The sequence below is a fragment of the Mauremys reevesii genome, linkage group 1 (genome assembly GCF_016161935.1).
Source record: "Mauremys reevesii isolate NIE-2019 linkage group 1, ASM1616193v1, whole genome shotgun sequence".
Taxonomy (NCBI): Eukaryota; Metazoa; Chordata; order Testudines; family Geoemydidae; genus Mauremys; species Mauremys reevesii.
The window spans coordinates 18,437,843-18,450,745 of NC_052623.1; the positions used below are offsets into that span (position 1 = coordinate 18,437,843).

At 46.9% G+C, this 12,903-nt stretch overlaps 1 protein-coding gene across 3 annotated transcripts in view; it reads left to right on the forward strand.

The window, feature by feature from the left end:
• Window positions 1–433: 433 nt before the first annotated feature.
• Window positions 434–12,903, forward strand: part of GDPD5 (glycerophosphodiester phosphodiesterase domain containing 5) — a 318,308-nt gene continuing 305,838 nt past the window's right edge. For all 3 annotated transcript variants that reach the window (XR_005587466.1, XM_039496991.1, XM_039496989.1), the window contains exon 1: window positions 434–743. The gene's annotated coding sequence lies outside the window, so the exon portion shown is untranslated. The remainder of the gene's footprint in view (window positions 744–12,903) is intronic.

Consider the following 12,903-nt stretch of genomic DNA (forward strand, 5'->3'; position numbering starts at 1 on the left):
TACAAAAATGCTTGCAATATCAGGGTCTAATGTAAGACAAGGTGACTCGAGTGAGCCTAACAGCTTACTGAAGGTGGGGGAATGAGGGTCAGGGGGATCAGAATGCCTGGTGGTTACAGATTAGCTACCTGCACTTTTAGCAGGGTTTGAGTCAGTTTTTCTTAGGTACAGGCCATAACCCTTTCCTGCCTGAATTCAGTAGGGACAGGGTGTATGCCAGGCTGTGACCCTTCCCTGCCCAGGTGGGGTACAGCCCAGGCTGCGACCGTCCCTGCCCGGGTTCCCGGTGGGGGGTGGGGTACAGCCCAGGCTGTGACCTTCCCCGCCCGGGTTCCCGCCGGGGCTGGGTGCCGCCAGGGCCGCCCCGCCTCCTGCCCTGTCTGGTTCAGCCGGGGGCGGAGTTAGCCGGTTTCGTCCCCCCCGCGCTGCGCTCGCCGCTTTACTCCGCAGCTCCCGGCCGAGGGATGACATCGGGGAGGCTGCGCGGGCAGCGGAGGCGCTGAGCGAGCGGAGCCTGCCGGCTGCAGGGCGCCTCCTCCCGCGGGCTCTGCCGCTGCTCCGGCTCGCGTCCCGCTCCTGGAGCGGCGCCGATCGCAGCGCCCCGGCGCCGGGGAGGAAGCGGCAGGTTCCCCGCGTTGCACGGCTCCGAGGGCAGCCCCGGGGACTTCTCGCCGCGCGGCCGGGAGCCGGGGACCGGCCGCTGGAAGTTGCCGGGAGTGGCTCGGAGCTGGTGGCTTCCCCAGGTAAAGGGGGAGCCCGCCCGGGGGCGGGGGGAGCAGCCAGCCTGCGGTGTCGGGGGGCGATGGGGGACCCCGCTTCCCCCCACGCCTCTGCCAAGCCGCTGGGGACCGCAGGGGACGCATCTGGGCGTGTGACCCCCTTTCCCAGCGGCTGGGAGGGCGGGCGTGGAAACACCGGGCGTGTGTGTGTCTCTCTCCCTCCCCCGCGTCCTCTCCCCGACCCCGGCCGCTCTCTGGGGAGCTGGGTTGGGGCAGGAAGGGACCGGAGAGATTCCCCTGGGGCTGGGGGGGTGTTTCCAGAGGAGTCTCCCCTGGATGGGGCGCTCACCCCTGGGCGGGTGTTCGTGCACCTCCCCTGAACCAGGGACCAGCCAGATGAGCTGCAAGCCCCGTTGGCCGGCGGCGGGCTTAGCAGAGCAGCCCTGGGGGTTGGTAGGTCAGGTGGGATCCCATGGAGAGGGGTGGGATGTGGAGCCCCTGGCCCGACAGTCGCCCTCCCTCTGCCGTTCCAAAGTTTGGGGCGGTGTCTCCTGTCCACGCGGGCTGCTATGGAGGGGCTGGGTACGAGGGACTTCACGCTGAATCGCGAGTGGCTTGTGTTAATCCTAATGGGGATGGATGCCAGAGGCACAACAGGAGAGAGGGCACCCGGTCTGGGGTTATAGGATGGCTCTCACAGGTGCCGGGATATGTAAGGCAGCAGATTGTGATCATTACATTTCATCTGGGTTGCATCCGGCTTTGTTTTTAACGACGTGTTAGGTAGGTGTGTATTCACATCAACACTGCTATCGGGATGACAGCATCTGCACTGCCCTGGCACCCTCCAGAGCCGTGTGTGGTATTTTTCAGGAGAGGGGGTTATCTCATGTCTTGCAATCCCGAGACAGCAAAATCCCGGAGCCTGAGGTAGATTAATGCAGCCTCATTAGTTTAGTCAGGAGGAACACGCTGGGTCAATGCAGACAATTAGAAACCTCCCCTAGTGTCTTAATAAGTCTGACAGCATGTCTCTGCCCGGTGACACCTTCCAGGGGGTTAGCTTGTTTTTATTAAAACTCCTTTATTCTTCATTTATACTGCAGGGCGGGTGGGGGGAAATGTGCAGGGGAATCTATGGCCTTTTGCTGCCTTTGCAAAGAAAGCACCAGAAAAGGAGGAAATTCTGAAAGGGAGTGAAGCAAGAATGAAAGAAGGGGCTTGGGAATGAACGAATGATACATAATTGGCAAATATTTGTTTTATTTACACCCCCTGCTCTCCCCTACCCTCTGCAATTCCTTTGTACTTCTTGGTGAATAGACTTCCAGGCACTGACAACTCTTTGCCTTAGCACTTTCTGGCATTAAAACTACAGAGATTTAGATGTCTTGGACCAGATGGCAAAGCAGGATTTTTCAATCCTGGAAATCTGTCCTCTTCAGATTTTTGCAACACTTCCTATCTTTAGGAGAAAAGGAATCATAGAGCAAATAACTTGATTTGTAATCACTCCTACATATCGCGCCTGCTTGTGAGTTTTTTCTGGTGGGGAAGAGGAGGAAAGGAAGTATGGATGTAATCTGAAATGCTTCGAAAGGTGCACACTGTTGGGCAGTAAGACGCTGTGTGTGTGAAACTTTTAAAGATTAGTTCTGATTCTGTTTGTACTGGCTTTTGATTGATAGCTCTACAAAGGAATAATGGGAGCTCACAGAATAGTTCTCTATAATGGCTTGTCTACGTTAGAAAGTTCCACCATTCCTTTACATGGTTAGACTAGTGTGGTCACACTTCAGACCATGTAGACAGTACTGCGTCCAAAAAACCTGCAAATAGGGCTGTTGTATTTTAAAGACCTGTTTGGGATAAGATTAAACACTGTGTCTTTATCAGAATAAGTATAATGGTTCTACCTTGCTTTGTGGTTTAGATTCACCACTACCTAAATTACTGGTCTGTAGATAGCATACCTACCAATTAGCATCTAGAGTGTCTAGTCATTGGCAGATTTGGTGTATATTGAGTTGCCTTCCATTTGAATTGCTGGGTATATTGGTCATCGGTTCATACACAACACAATCCATTAACACACCATCTAGTCATTACCCACTTTCCTTGTGGTTGTTCCACAATTTGGGAAGAGGTTGTTATTTTTATCATGTTTTACACTTGCACTGTCAAGCCTTGAAGTCTGCTTCAAACTGGTAATCAAACAGTAGTAATTCAACTGTAAAAAGTCTCTTTATAAATCAGAAGCCACTTCTTAAATGTGCATATCAGATCAGTTGTAAGGTAGTTAATTTTAAAGTGGGTGTCTCCTTCAAGCTGTGCAAAACACTTCTTTAAAAGAAAAGATTCTTTGCGTGTAAAGAAGCAAAATGACAAGGATTTGTCCACTGCCATTCACTGCAGAAGCACAAATTAAATTAATTCTGGGCCAATACATTTTATTTGGTGTCTGTTTGTCGATTTCAGCAGCTAGCTCTTTTAAAAGCTTTGAAGTTAGTTTCATTTATATGGGAAATTCTTCCTTTGGACCAGGAAGACTATGATTAGATGCGGTATCCAGGGCTGGCTCCAGGCACCAGCTTAACAAGCAGGTGCTTGGGGCGGCCACTCCGGAGAGGGGCGGCGCGTCCAGCTATTCGGTGGCAATTCAGCAGAGGGTCCTTCACTCCCATTTGGAGCGAAGGACCTCCCGCTGAATTGCCACAGATAGCGATTGCGGCTTTTTTATTTTTTTTTTGGCTGCTTGGGGCGGCAAAACCCCTGGAGCTGGAGCTGGCCCTGGCGGTATCTTGCATCTGCTCTGTGGGCCAAGGATTATTTGTTTCTTTCACTTTTTATAAAGTGCCATGCATATTTACCACCCTCTATAAATAACTGTTTTAGAGTTGCCCTAGTTTTTTTCCTAACTTGTACTATTGTGTGGATTTGGTTATCCCATCATTATCTTAACTTTCAGGGTAACACTGAACAAGGTGATATTCCCGTTAGCAAGTGTCTTGTTCTGTCAGGTAGGTGTCCATTGCTGTTTGAAGTGTGGCTTTTTATGCGGCAGATGCACCTGCTGGGGATGTTAACCAGACTTTGAATGATTCCTTTATCAATCTTTATCTGCCCCTCCACCCCCGCCCTCAAAAATCTTATGTTTCTCTCCAACAGTTGATGTCCAGCATAGCATGGCTGTGCAAGGTGTGGATTGGAATTCAATTTGATGCTAAATGTAGTTAGTGAAACCATTATCCCCTCCAAAAGGGATTTAATAACTAGCCCTTTTTTTGTAACTCATTATCTAAAAGATAGTGTGATTAACTAACTGAGAAGATTTATTAGAGGCTTGTCAGACGCTGCTCATATTACTCCAAGAGTCTCTGCTATGATACTATATTTCAGCTCTAAAACGAGTACATGGCTCTTCCTTTCTCTGCATTGATTTACAATGTCCATGTAACTCTTTGTGGGCACTCTTATTTTTCCAAACCAATGCTTCGTTGGTTATGTATGTATATACTGTAGCTTTAAAACTAAGGCTAGCTGGCAGGAACAATCCATCATTTGTTAATGATGTAACAAATCTGTGGTCACTTGGGATTTCAATGCTGTCACTATATTGCATGCCACAGCCACACTAAATTACCTGATATCTGCAAGGGTAGAACTCTGATTCTCCTGCTTCAAAAGCAGAGGAGTAACAGGAAAACCTCAGCAGAGGTTAACGGTATAGGGGCTATGCCCAAAGTCAATCTCTTTGATTCTGGTCCGAAGAGGACAGTGCTACACAAACCAGCCAGTTCATTTAAAATGCTAATACCCTGTTCCATAGCACCTTTCATCTTGCTGACATTAAACCTATTAGAGAATCTCCTCCATTTTTACAGGGGAGGTAAGAGAGAGAACTGAAATTCATTGACCTTCTCAAGGTCGCATTGTGAACTAGAGACCACAAGAAATAGAACCCAGCATATCTGATTTCCAGTCCCCTGCTCCAAGCACACTCCCTTCCAGACAGGATCCTTGTCTATTTGTTTTAAACAGTACCAAGTACGCACCGATGGTACCGAGCACGTAAAGTGGGGGAAGGGTTTGTAAGGGATTTCTAAATGGCTGTCTGTAGTATCAGGAGATTGTGTTAAATAGTGACTGGAGAAAACTATTCATATCTGGTTTTGCTGTGTTCTTTTTTTAAAGCCACTTTCTCTCAGTTCTCTCTCTCCCTCTCCCCCCCCCCATTCTGAATAGCTGCCTTGTGATTTTTGTTTTTGATTTTTTTTGGACTAATATCCTATCGTTGCTTGATACTGCAAAACACGAGCCACCTCATCTCTTTAATATTTGGTTTGAAATATTTTTATGATGTTCTTTCCGAGAGAGACTTTCAAGATAAATGTGCTCTTCTGAAGATATTCAAACTAGGCGTCTCTTGAATTGCTTTGGAGGGGCAACCATAAACCTTTCCACACTATGGTTTATCTTGGAATGCATTGTACTTAATCAATACACGATTGAAGAGGTACCTGGCGGTTGCTTTATTTTTGTCTGCTTTGTCCGCTCAGATTTCAATTACATTGTGTATAAGGATGCTTCTGTGTAAGGGTGAATCTTCCACCCTCCCCCCCCTCTTGTGTATGTGAAAAATCTGCAAATAATCTCTTGCTTAACTTTGGGGGCACCTGAAGTTTGGGTGCTAAATGCTCAATTGTAGCCATAGCCATGTTGGTCCCAAGATATTAGAGAGACAAGGTGAGTGAGATAATATCTCTTATTAGACCAACTTCTGTTGGTAAGACCTCAAGAGCTTGTGTCTGTCTGTCTGTCTCTTTCTCACACACATCAGCTGTAGTTGGTTTGATAGGAAAGTGTGCCTCACCTGCCTTGTTTCATTGAATTTGATGGGAGTTGAGGGTGCTTGGCAGCTTTTCAGGATCAAGCCTATGAGGGTATCTTTTTTTTTTCTTTTATATATAAATTGTGTATGTAGGAAGGGGGAAAAAAAGATCCCCCAATCCTCTCCACCTTGCCCTTTGTTTTTGTGGAGGTGGTACTGGTGACAGACCACAAATTTAGGCATCGATTCCGCAATGAGCTCTGTGCCGCCAGTCCCTTGCAGCCATGCAGAGCCTCACTGAAAGCTCTTCTCTTTTTTTTAGAAATAGCAAGTGCTTGCTTGGAAATGATTCTGTGCAATCATGGCTTATATGAAAGCCCATCTATTATTTACACTTCAAGGCACTGATCCTGCAAGTTACACCATTGGGCTTCCATTGGGGCACAGGGTTCTGCAGGATTGCTTGATTGGGGTCTAAGTGATTTCAGCTGAAATAACTCTCTGATCTACTGTACTCTTCTCCACTTGTACTATTTGTGTACTATTTGCTATTTTGTTGCTCAGGACTGGTGATGCTAAACTGGTCAGTTTCACTTTCAGACTCTACCGTTAGGATGATGCAATGTGTGGCCTTCAAGGTAGGGGAACACGTTTTAGAAACAAACTCTATGACTTAAAACAGAAAAAAAAATTGCTATTATTTCTCTTTGCAAAACCTTAAATTCTGGGCATGTGCTACTGGCACCGTGCACTTATAAATATCACAACTGTGCCACAGCGTATCCCCTCCCCCCCCCCCCAAAGAAATCAAAGCAGAAATTTAAGTAACCTTGTTCTTTATGGTCCCAAGTGTGATACACAGTGCAGGAGGGTTCTGTAATGCTGCTTTTAGATAGGTGGGTCTTGCATTCCCTCATGTAATTCAGGACCATATACATCAGGCATAAACAGCACTTACGTGGAGGCTACATTTTCCTTTAGGTGCAGTGGCCCCTTCTAAAGTGTCTGTCTTTTTAAATTAACCAGATGGGTTTTCTATCTGTTCCAATTTCCAAGTGCTACAATGAGGCACTCTAATAGATTAGGTCTCAGGCCACTTCTGTTGTATTTATTAATCTGTGCGATCACTGACCCACTCACTGATCTAAAACTGCCTGAGTCTAAAATAATGGCACCCGTGATGGTGTATACTATGAAACTGCAATCACACGAAATACAATAGATCAGTGTTTTGGTGTGGGAGGGAGAGAAGGGGAAATCTTCTGGTTAAAAGACGAGGAACAAGGAGATCTGGATGTTTGGTTACTACAATTAATGAACGAAGCGTAACTTAAAAACCTAAGAGGAGGTTCTGTTCTCCGTTTTGACAGACTTACAGTGTGACTTTGCACAAGTCAGTTAGGGCCAGTCTTTCAAAAGAAGCCTCTAACTGTGGATGTTGCTTGATACCCCCTCACCCCAAGGTCCTGAGAACTTATGGCCCCACTTGCTTTTTACCTATATACCCTTTTCTCCTTTTCCCGATCTGTGAAATGGGGATATAATACTTAGAAGTGTTGTGGGGTTTAATGTCTTGTAAAGCATTTTGGGACACTTAGGTGGAAGGAGATACAGAAGTACAAAGGATTTATATTGCTTATCCATCCATCCATCAAAGCTTTCTTCCTTCTGCATTAAAATGTTTCCTGCATGCCCCAACTGTTCATCTGTAAACATTATAATGGGCTTATCCAATGCATTGATCTGCTTTCTTCTGAAAGATAAAGATTGAATATCTTTCTGGTGACAAGAGGATATGGGTGAGTGACACATCCTCTGAAATCACGGTCTCTACACTTGGCGCTTCAAAGCGCTGCCGCGGCAGCGCTTTGAAGTGCAAGTGTAGCCATAGCCTAGGTTTGAAAATTTTGGCCAGAGGTTCTCTTTTGGACCCTATCATTTGTCAAGGTACTGGCTAACTTGGGTTACCTTCTCCAGGTGTAGGTGCTGCCTTACTCAGGTCTGGGTTAAAGTTCTTTCTTTTAGATTTATGATTTAATGACCTCCTTCTAACATACTACAGGTAAGACAGCTCTGTGTGTTCAAATATTAACATGCTGGGTGTCAACTTACAATGGTGTCTTTTTACATTACATTACCTGAAAGTGAATTGCTTCTCGGTACATCGCAAGATCGAGCATAGCACCACTGCTGCATGGATGCTTGTTGGCTAAACATAAACTTGTGTGGATAACCAGGAAGATAACTCTTGCCGTGCACAGAAAAATAAAAAAATTAGTGCCACAGGCATTGGAGACTTTAACTGTATCCATGCACAGCTGTTCCTAAAAAGTACAGAGACTGAGACAAGTCCAGCTAGAGCCCCGAGTGCATGAAGAAGTGCCCTCTTTAGCCTTTCTATAAATGTAAGTTTGAGGGCCCCTGCAAAAGCACCATGCTCTAGCTTTTTGAACTCAGGGCTGGGGCCAGAGTTCTAATCCTGACTCTGCCACCCACCTGAATCACCGCGTGAAGTTAAGCAAGCCACTAATCCCTGCATTTTGAGTGCCACTATTTTTGTAGACTTGACCTGAGACACTTGAGGATCTGATATTACTTTTTTTAAAGAGGTGTTCAGCATTTAACTCTAACTGAAGTCAGTGGGTGCCAGGGGGTCCCTAGAACTGTTGAAAATCAGGCACAAGATGACTTGCATTAGGGCCTCAGAAATAAGTGGCTGCTTCTAAAAATTGACTCTTTTTACCCTTCTGTCTTTTGGGGATAACTTGCCCATCTTTTTAAAGGGATGGCGGGTGAAGATTATATTTAAAGTACAGTGGAGGCCTTTGTTAACAGAGCATGTCAGTTTGGGTTAAATGTAGCCTTAAATTTAATATAGTCAATAAAAAATCACTCCCACTGCTTGGGGGCATAGGTGCTTTGATGGTGGTGGGATGATCATATGGGGGACTGTCTGCCTGTCTCAGCCAACCCTGTACATACCCCCATTCCTGTAGATACTGCAAATTTGTGCAGGGGATCTGTGTTAGGAATCATTGTCCTGCCCGGCTGGAACCTGCTGAGCCTGCAGGAACCAGAATGAATGAATGTGCTTTGCACTTTCCACTGAGAGATGGCAAACCAGCGCTTTTCTGCGTGTGTGACCCTAAGAACATTGATGTAGCTCTAAGCATTGTAATATCTATTTAAATGTGACACAGTTGTCCTTTAATTGGCTGTTAATGGCTCTGCCTTAAGCCTGATGCAGGAAAATTAGTTTGTCCCACGCTTGGGAGGCTAAGATGATAACATTCAGGGAATTGCCAGGAAAGGGGTGGGGTGGGGGCCCCCGATGAAGGGCCAGGGGTAGCATTAGTGGGAAGCTCGGATCTCAATTACCAGCAGCTGGGTGGGTGCTAATGCTGGACTTTCCCCAGGGGACTAGTTTTACAAATCTGCCTCCTATTTAGTAATTGTCTGACAGATTTTGGAATTACACACCCCTGCCGCCTCCTTTCCCCCTCTTCTCTCCCCTCCCCCCATGCTCTCACTCTGAGGAGAAGCTCACTACTTTTCTTTCATCCCCTCCCAAACCCAGTTATCCAGAGAACTGTGAAACGAGGCCACAGAGTAGCACCCTGGATACCTGTTGTCTGACCCCAAATATGGTGATCAGTTACACTCTGAGCATGTGGGCAAGACCCATCAGCCAGACCCCTGGGAAAGAATTCTCTGTCGTAACTCCGTGCTCTCGCCATGTAGTGTGCCATCCCCAGCAGTTGAGGATTTTTGGTACTGCCGGTTGCCGAGGTGCCATGTGCCATTGTAGGCAGCCCCATCGTCCCATCCCCTCCATAAACTTATCAAGCTCAGACTTGAAGCCAGTTAGATATTTTTGTCCCCCACTGCTCCCCTTGCAAAGTTGTTTCAGAACTTTACTCTTCTGGTGGTTAGAAACCTTTGCCTAATTTTGAGCCTACACCCAGGTCTGTCTTCTCCTCTGTTGCTTCCAACTGATAAATCCCCAGTTTATAGGAAAAAATCTTTTTTGGTCCCTCAATTCATGACCTTGCACTTTGCACTATTAAATATCATCCCATTTCTATTACTCCAATTTTAAGGTCTTGTATGATATTCCGGTCCCCCTCCATATTGACAATACTTCCCAACTTTGTGACATCTGCAAATTTTATTAGCACACATTCACTTTTTGTGCCGAATTCCGTAATAAAAATGTTAAATAAGGTTGGTCCCAAGACCAGTCCCTGAGGAACTCCACTAGTACCCTCCCTCCAGCCTGATAGTTCACCTTTCAGTATGACCCATTGTAGTCACCTCTTTAACAAGTTCCTTTCAGTTCTCATATTAATCCCCATCGTCTCTAATTTAACTAATACAGTAACTCCTCACTTAAAGTCGTCCCGGTTAACGTTCTTTCGTTGTTACTGATCAATTAGAGAACATGCTCGTTTAAAGTTGCGCAATGCTCCCTTATAATGTTGTTCGGCAGCCACCTGCTTTATCCATGGCTTGCAGGAAGAGCAGCCTATTGGAACTAGCTGGTGGGGGCTTGGAACCAGGGTGAACTGGCAGCCCCCCATCAGCTCCCTGTTCCCCGTGCAGCAGCTGCCCAGCAGACTATCAATTGCTGGCAGTTCAGCTGTCATGTGCTGCTCCTGCCCTCTGCCTTGGAGCTTCTCCTGGGAGCCTCCTGCTTGCTGTGCGAGGGGAGGAATAGGGGGGCTAATATGAGGGTGTTCCCCCTGCTCCTGACACCCGCTTTCCCTATCTCCATAGAGCAGAGGGGACTCAGGACAGAGGCAGCTTGCTGGCAGCTGCTATCTCAACTTCCTGATCTACTTGAAAAGGCAATGTACTTAGAGTGGAGTCAGCGTACTTAAAGGGGCAATGCGCATCTCTCGCTCTCTCTCTCACCCACCCACCCCAGGGGTGAAAGTAATTTACAGGACTTACTGATACTGCTGAAGTCCTGAGGGGTGTGTGGCCTCAACCAGAAGAGGCATGGCCTCAAGACTTAAAGGCCGTGGGGCACCGGCTGTGGCTCAGAACCCCAGGGCCTTTAAATCAACCCAGGGCTCCCAGCTGCAGAGGTGGCTGGGAGCTCACAGGCAAATTAAAGGGCCCGGGGCTCTGGCCACCACGGAGCTTCGGCCACCGCGGAGCTCCGGGCCCTTTTGGTGGGATTTAAAGGGCCCAGAGCTCCCGCGGCTGTGGGGAACCCCAAGCCTTGCCGGGCTGGGGCCGGGATTTAAAGGGCCCGGAGCTCCTGCTGCTGCGGGGAGCTCTGAGCCCTTTAAACCCATCCCCAGCCCGGCTGCCGGAGCTTCAGGCGGGATTCAAAGGGCTCTGGGCTGCCCGCAGCGGTGGGGAGCCCAGAGCCCTTTAAATCCCTGCCGTGGAAGCTGGTGCGGTCCGGCATGGTGTACTGGCTCTTGCTGTACCGGCTTACTTTCACCTCTGACACACACACACACACACACACACACACACACACACACACACACACACACACACACACACACACACACACACACACACACACACACACACACGGTGTGTGTCTCTGTCTGCCATGCTGTCTCCCCTCCCTCCATTTGTGTTGCCTTGTAGAGTGTGAGGCTACATTAACAACAATGTGTTAACCCTTGAGGGATCAGCTGAGTGCTAGTTCATCATTTATCAGTAAGGCATTCCCTGGGAAATATCCCACCCTCTGACTTCATCACCTCAACCAAGCTTCACAATCATCATCACTGTGTACAGTATTAAATTGTTTGTTTAAAACTTTGTGTGTGTGTGTATAAAATAAATAAAATTGTCTGGTGAAAATTTTTTTCCTGGAACCTAACCCCGCATATTTACATTAATTCTTATGGGGGAATTGGATTTGCTTAACATCATTTTGCTTAAAGTCGCATTTTTCAGAAACATAACTACAGCGTTAAGCGTGGAGCAACAAAGAGTCCTGTGGCAGACTCTTATAGACTAACAGAAGTATTGGAGCATAGGCTTTCGTGGGTGAATACTCACTTCGTCAGACGCATGTGAGTGCGAGTTAAGCAAGGAGTTACTGTAATTTCCCATGTGGAACTGTATCAAATGCCTTACTGACATCCAGGTAGATTCAATCTACTGCATTTCCTTTGTCTAAAAACTCAGTTTCCCTCTCAAAGGAGGAGGTCAGTTTGGTCTGGCATGATCTATGTTTTGTAAAACTATGTTGTATTTTATCCCAATTACTCTTCATCCTCTATATCCTTAAGCACTTTCTCTTTCAAAATTTGTTCCAAGACCTTGCATACAGTTGAGGTCAAACTTAAAGTAATTTCCTGGATCATTTTCCCCCCCCCCCCCTTCCTTCTTAAAAATAGGAACTATATTAGCAATTCTCTAGTCATAAAGTACGACCCCCGAGTTTACAAATTCATTAAAAATCCTTGCCATTGGGCTTGCAATTTCATGTGCCAGTTCCTTGAATATTCTTGGATGGAGATTATCCAGCCCCCCCGATTTAGTCCCATTAAGCTATTTGAGTTTGCCTTCCACTGTGGATGTGGTAATTTCTACCTCCATATCCTTGTTGCCATTAGCCACCCTGCTATTAGTAGCACATGTCCTCCAATCTATATCTGGGAAGTTAAAGGTGATCCATGCCTGCCAACGCGGAGGGATGGGATGGGACAGACGGGATAGAGTGAGGGCAGCCAGCTTCAGCAAGCATGCTCAGTATGAGCCAAGCAGCAAATCCGGGAGTAGGCATGTAACCCTGCATACCCTCTGCCCCACACGTAGCAGGGCTGTTTAATTGCAGTGTAGATGTCTGGGCTTGGGCTGGAGCCTGAGCCAGAACATGTACACTGCAATTAAACAGCCCCATGGGCCAGCTGCCGGTGTCCAATTGCAGTATAGACGTACTCTGAGGCAAGACATCAGAGGGTAATAACCTCATTACTACCTAACTGGGCTGCACTTGAACCAGTGACCTCTATTGCCACTAATCCCCTAGTGGCTTTGTCATCCTGGCATGCGAAAAAGCCATCTTGTTAGGAGTAAGAATGTGGTAAGTTAGCAGGAACTTCCTCTAAAAAATGGAATTGGCGAGCTTATTTTGTGGTAAAGCTTTAACATACTGTTTTCCTTCAGAGAGCCCCTGCCTGGAGTAGTTCCCATGGATTCACTTCTAAGAGGAGAATAAACTCAAAGGATGTGTTTGGGTCTTTCTAAAGATGTAACATTAAAACACCTAAAAACTCTCCAACTTGAGACAGCCCCTAAATATTTGCTTAAAAGTGGTTCGTTATGGTACTCGTATTTGTAGTAATGCTGGTCTTATTGGAAAACCCGGGAGGTGGG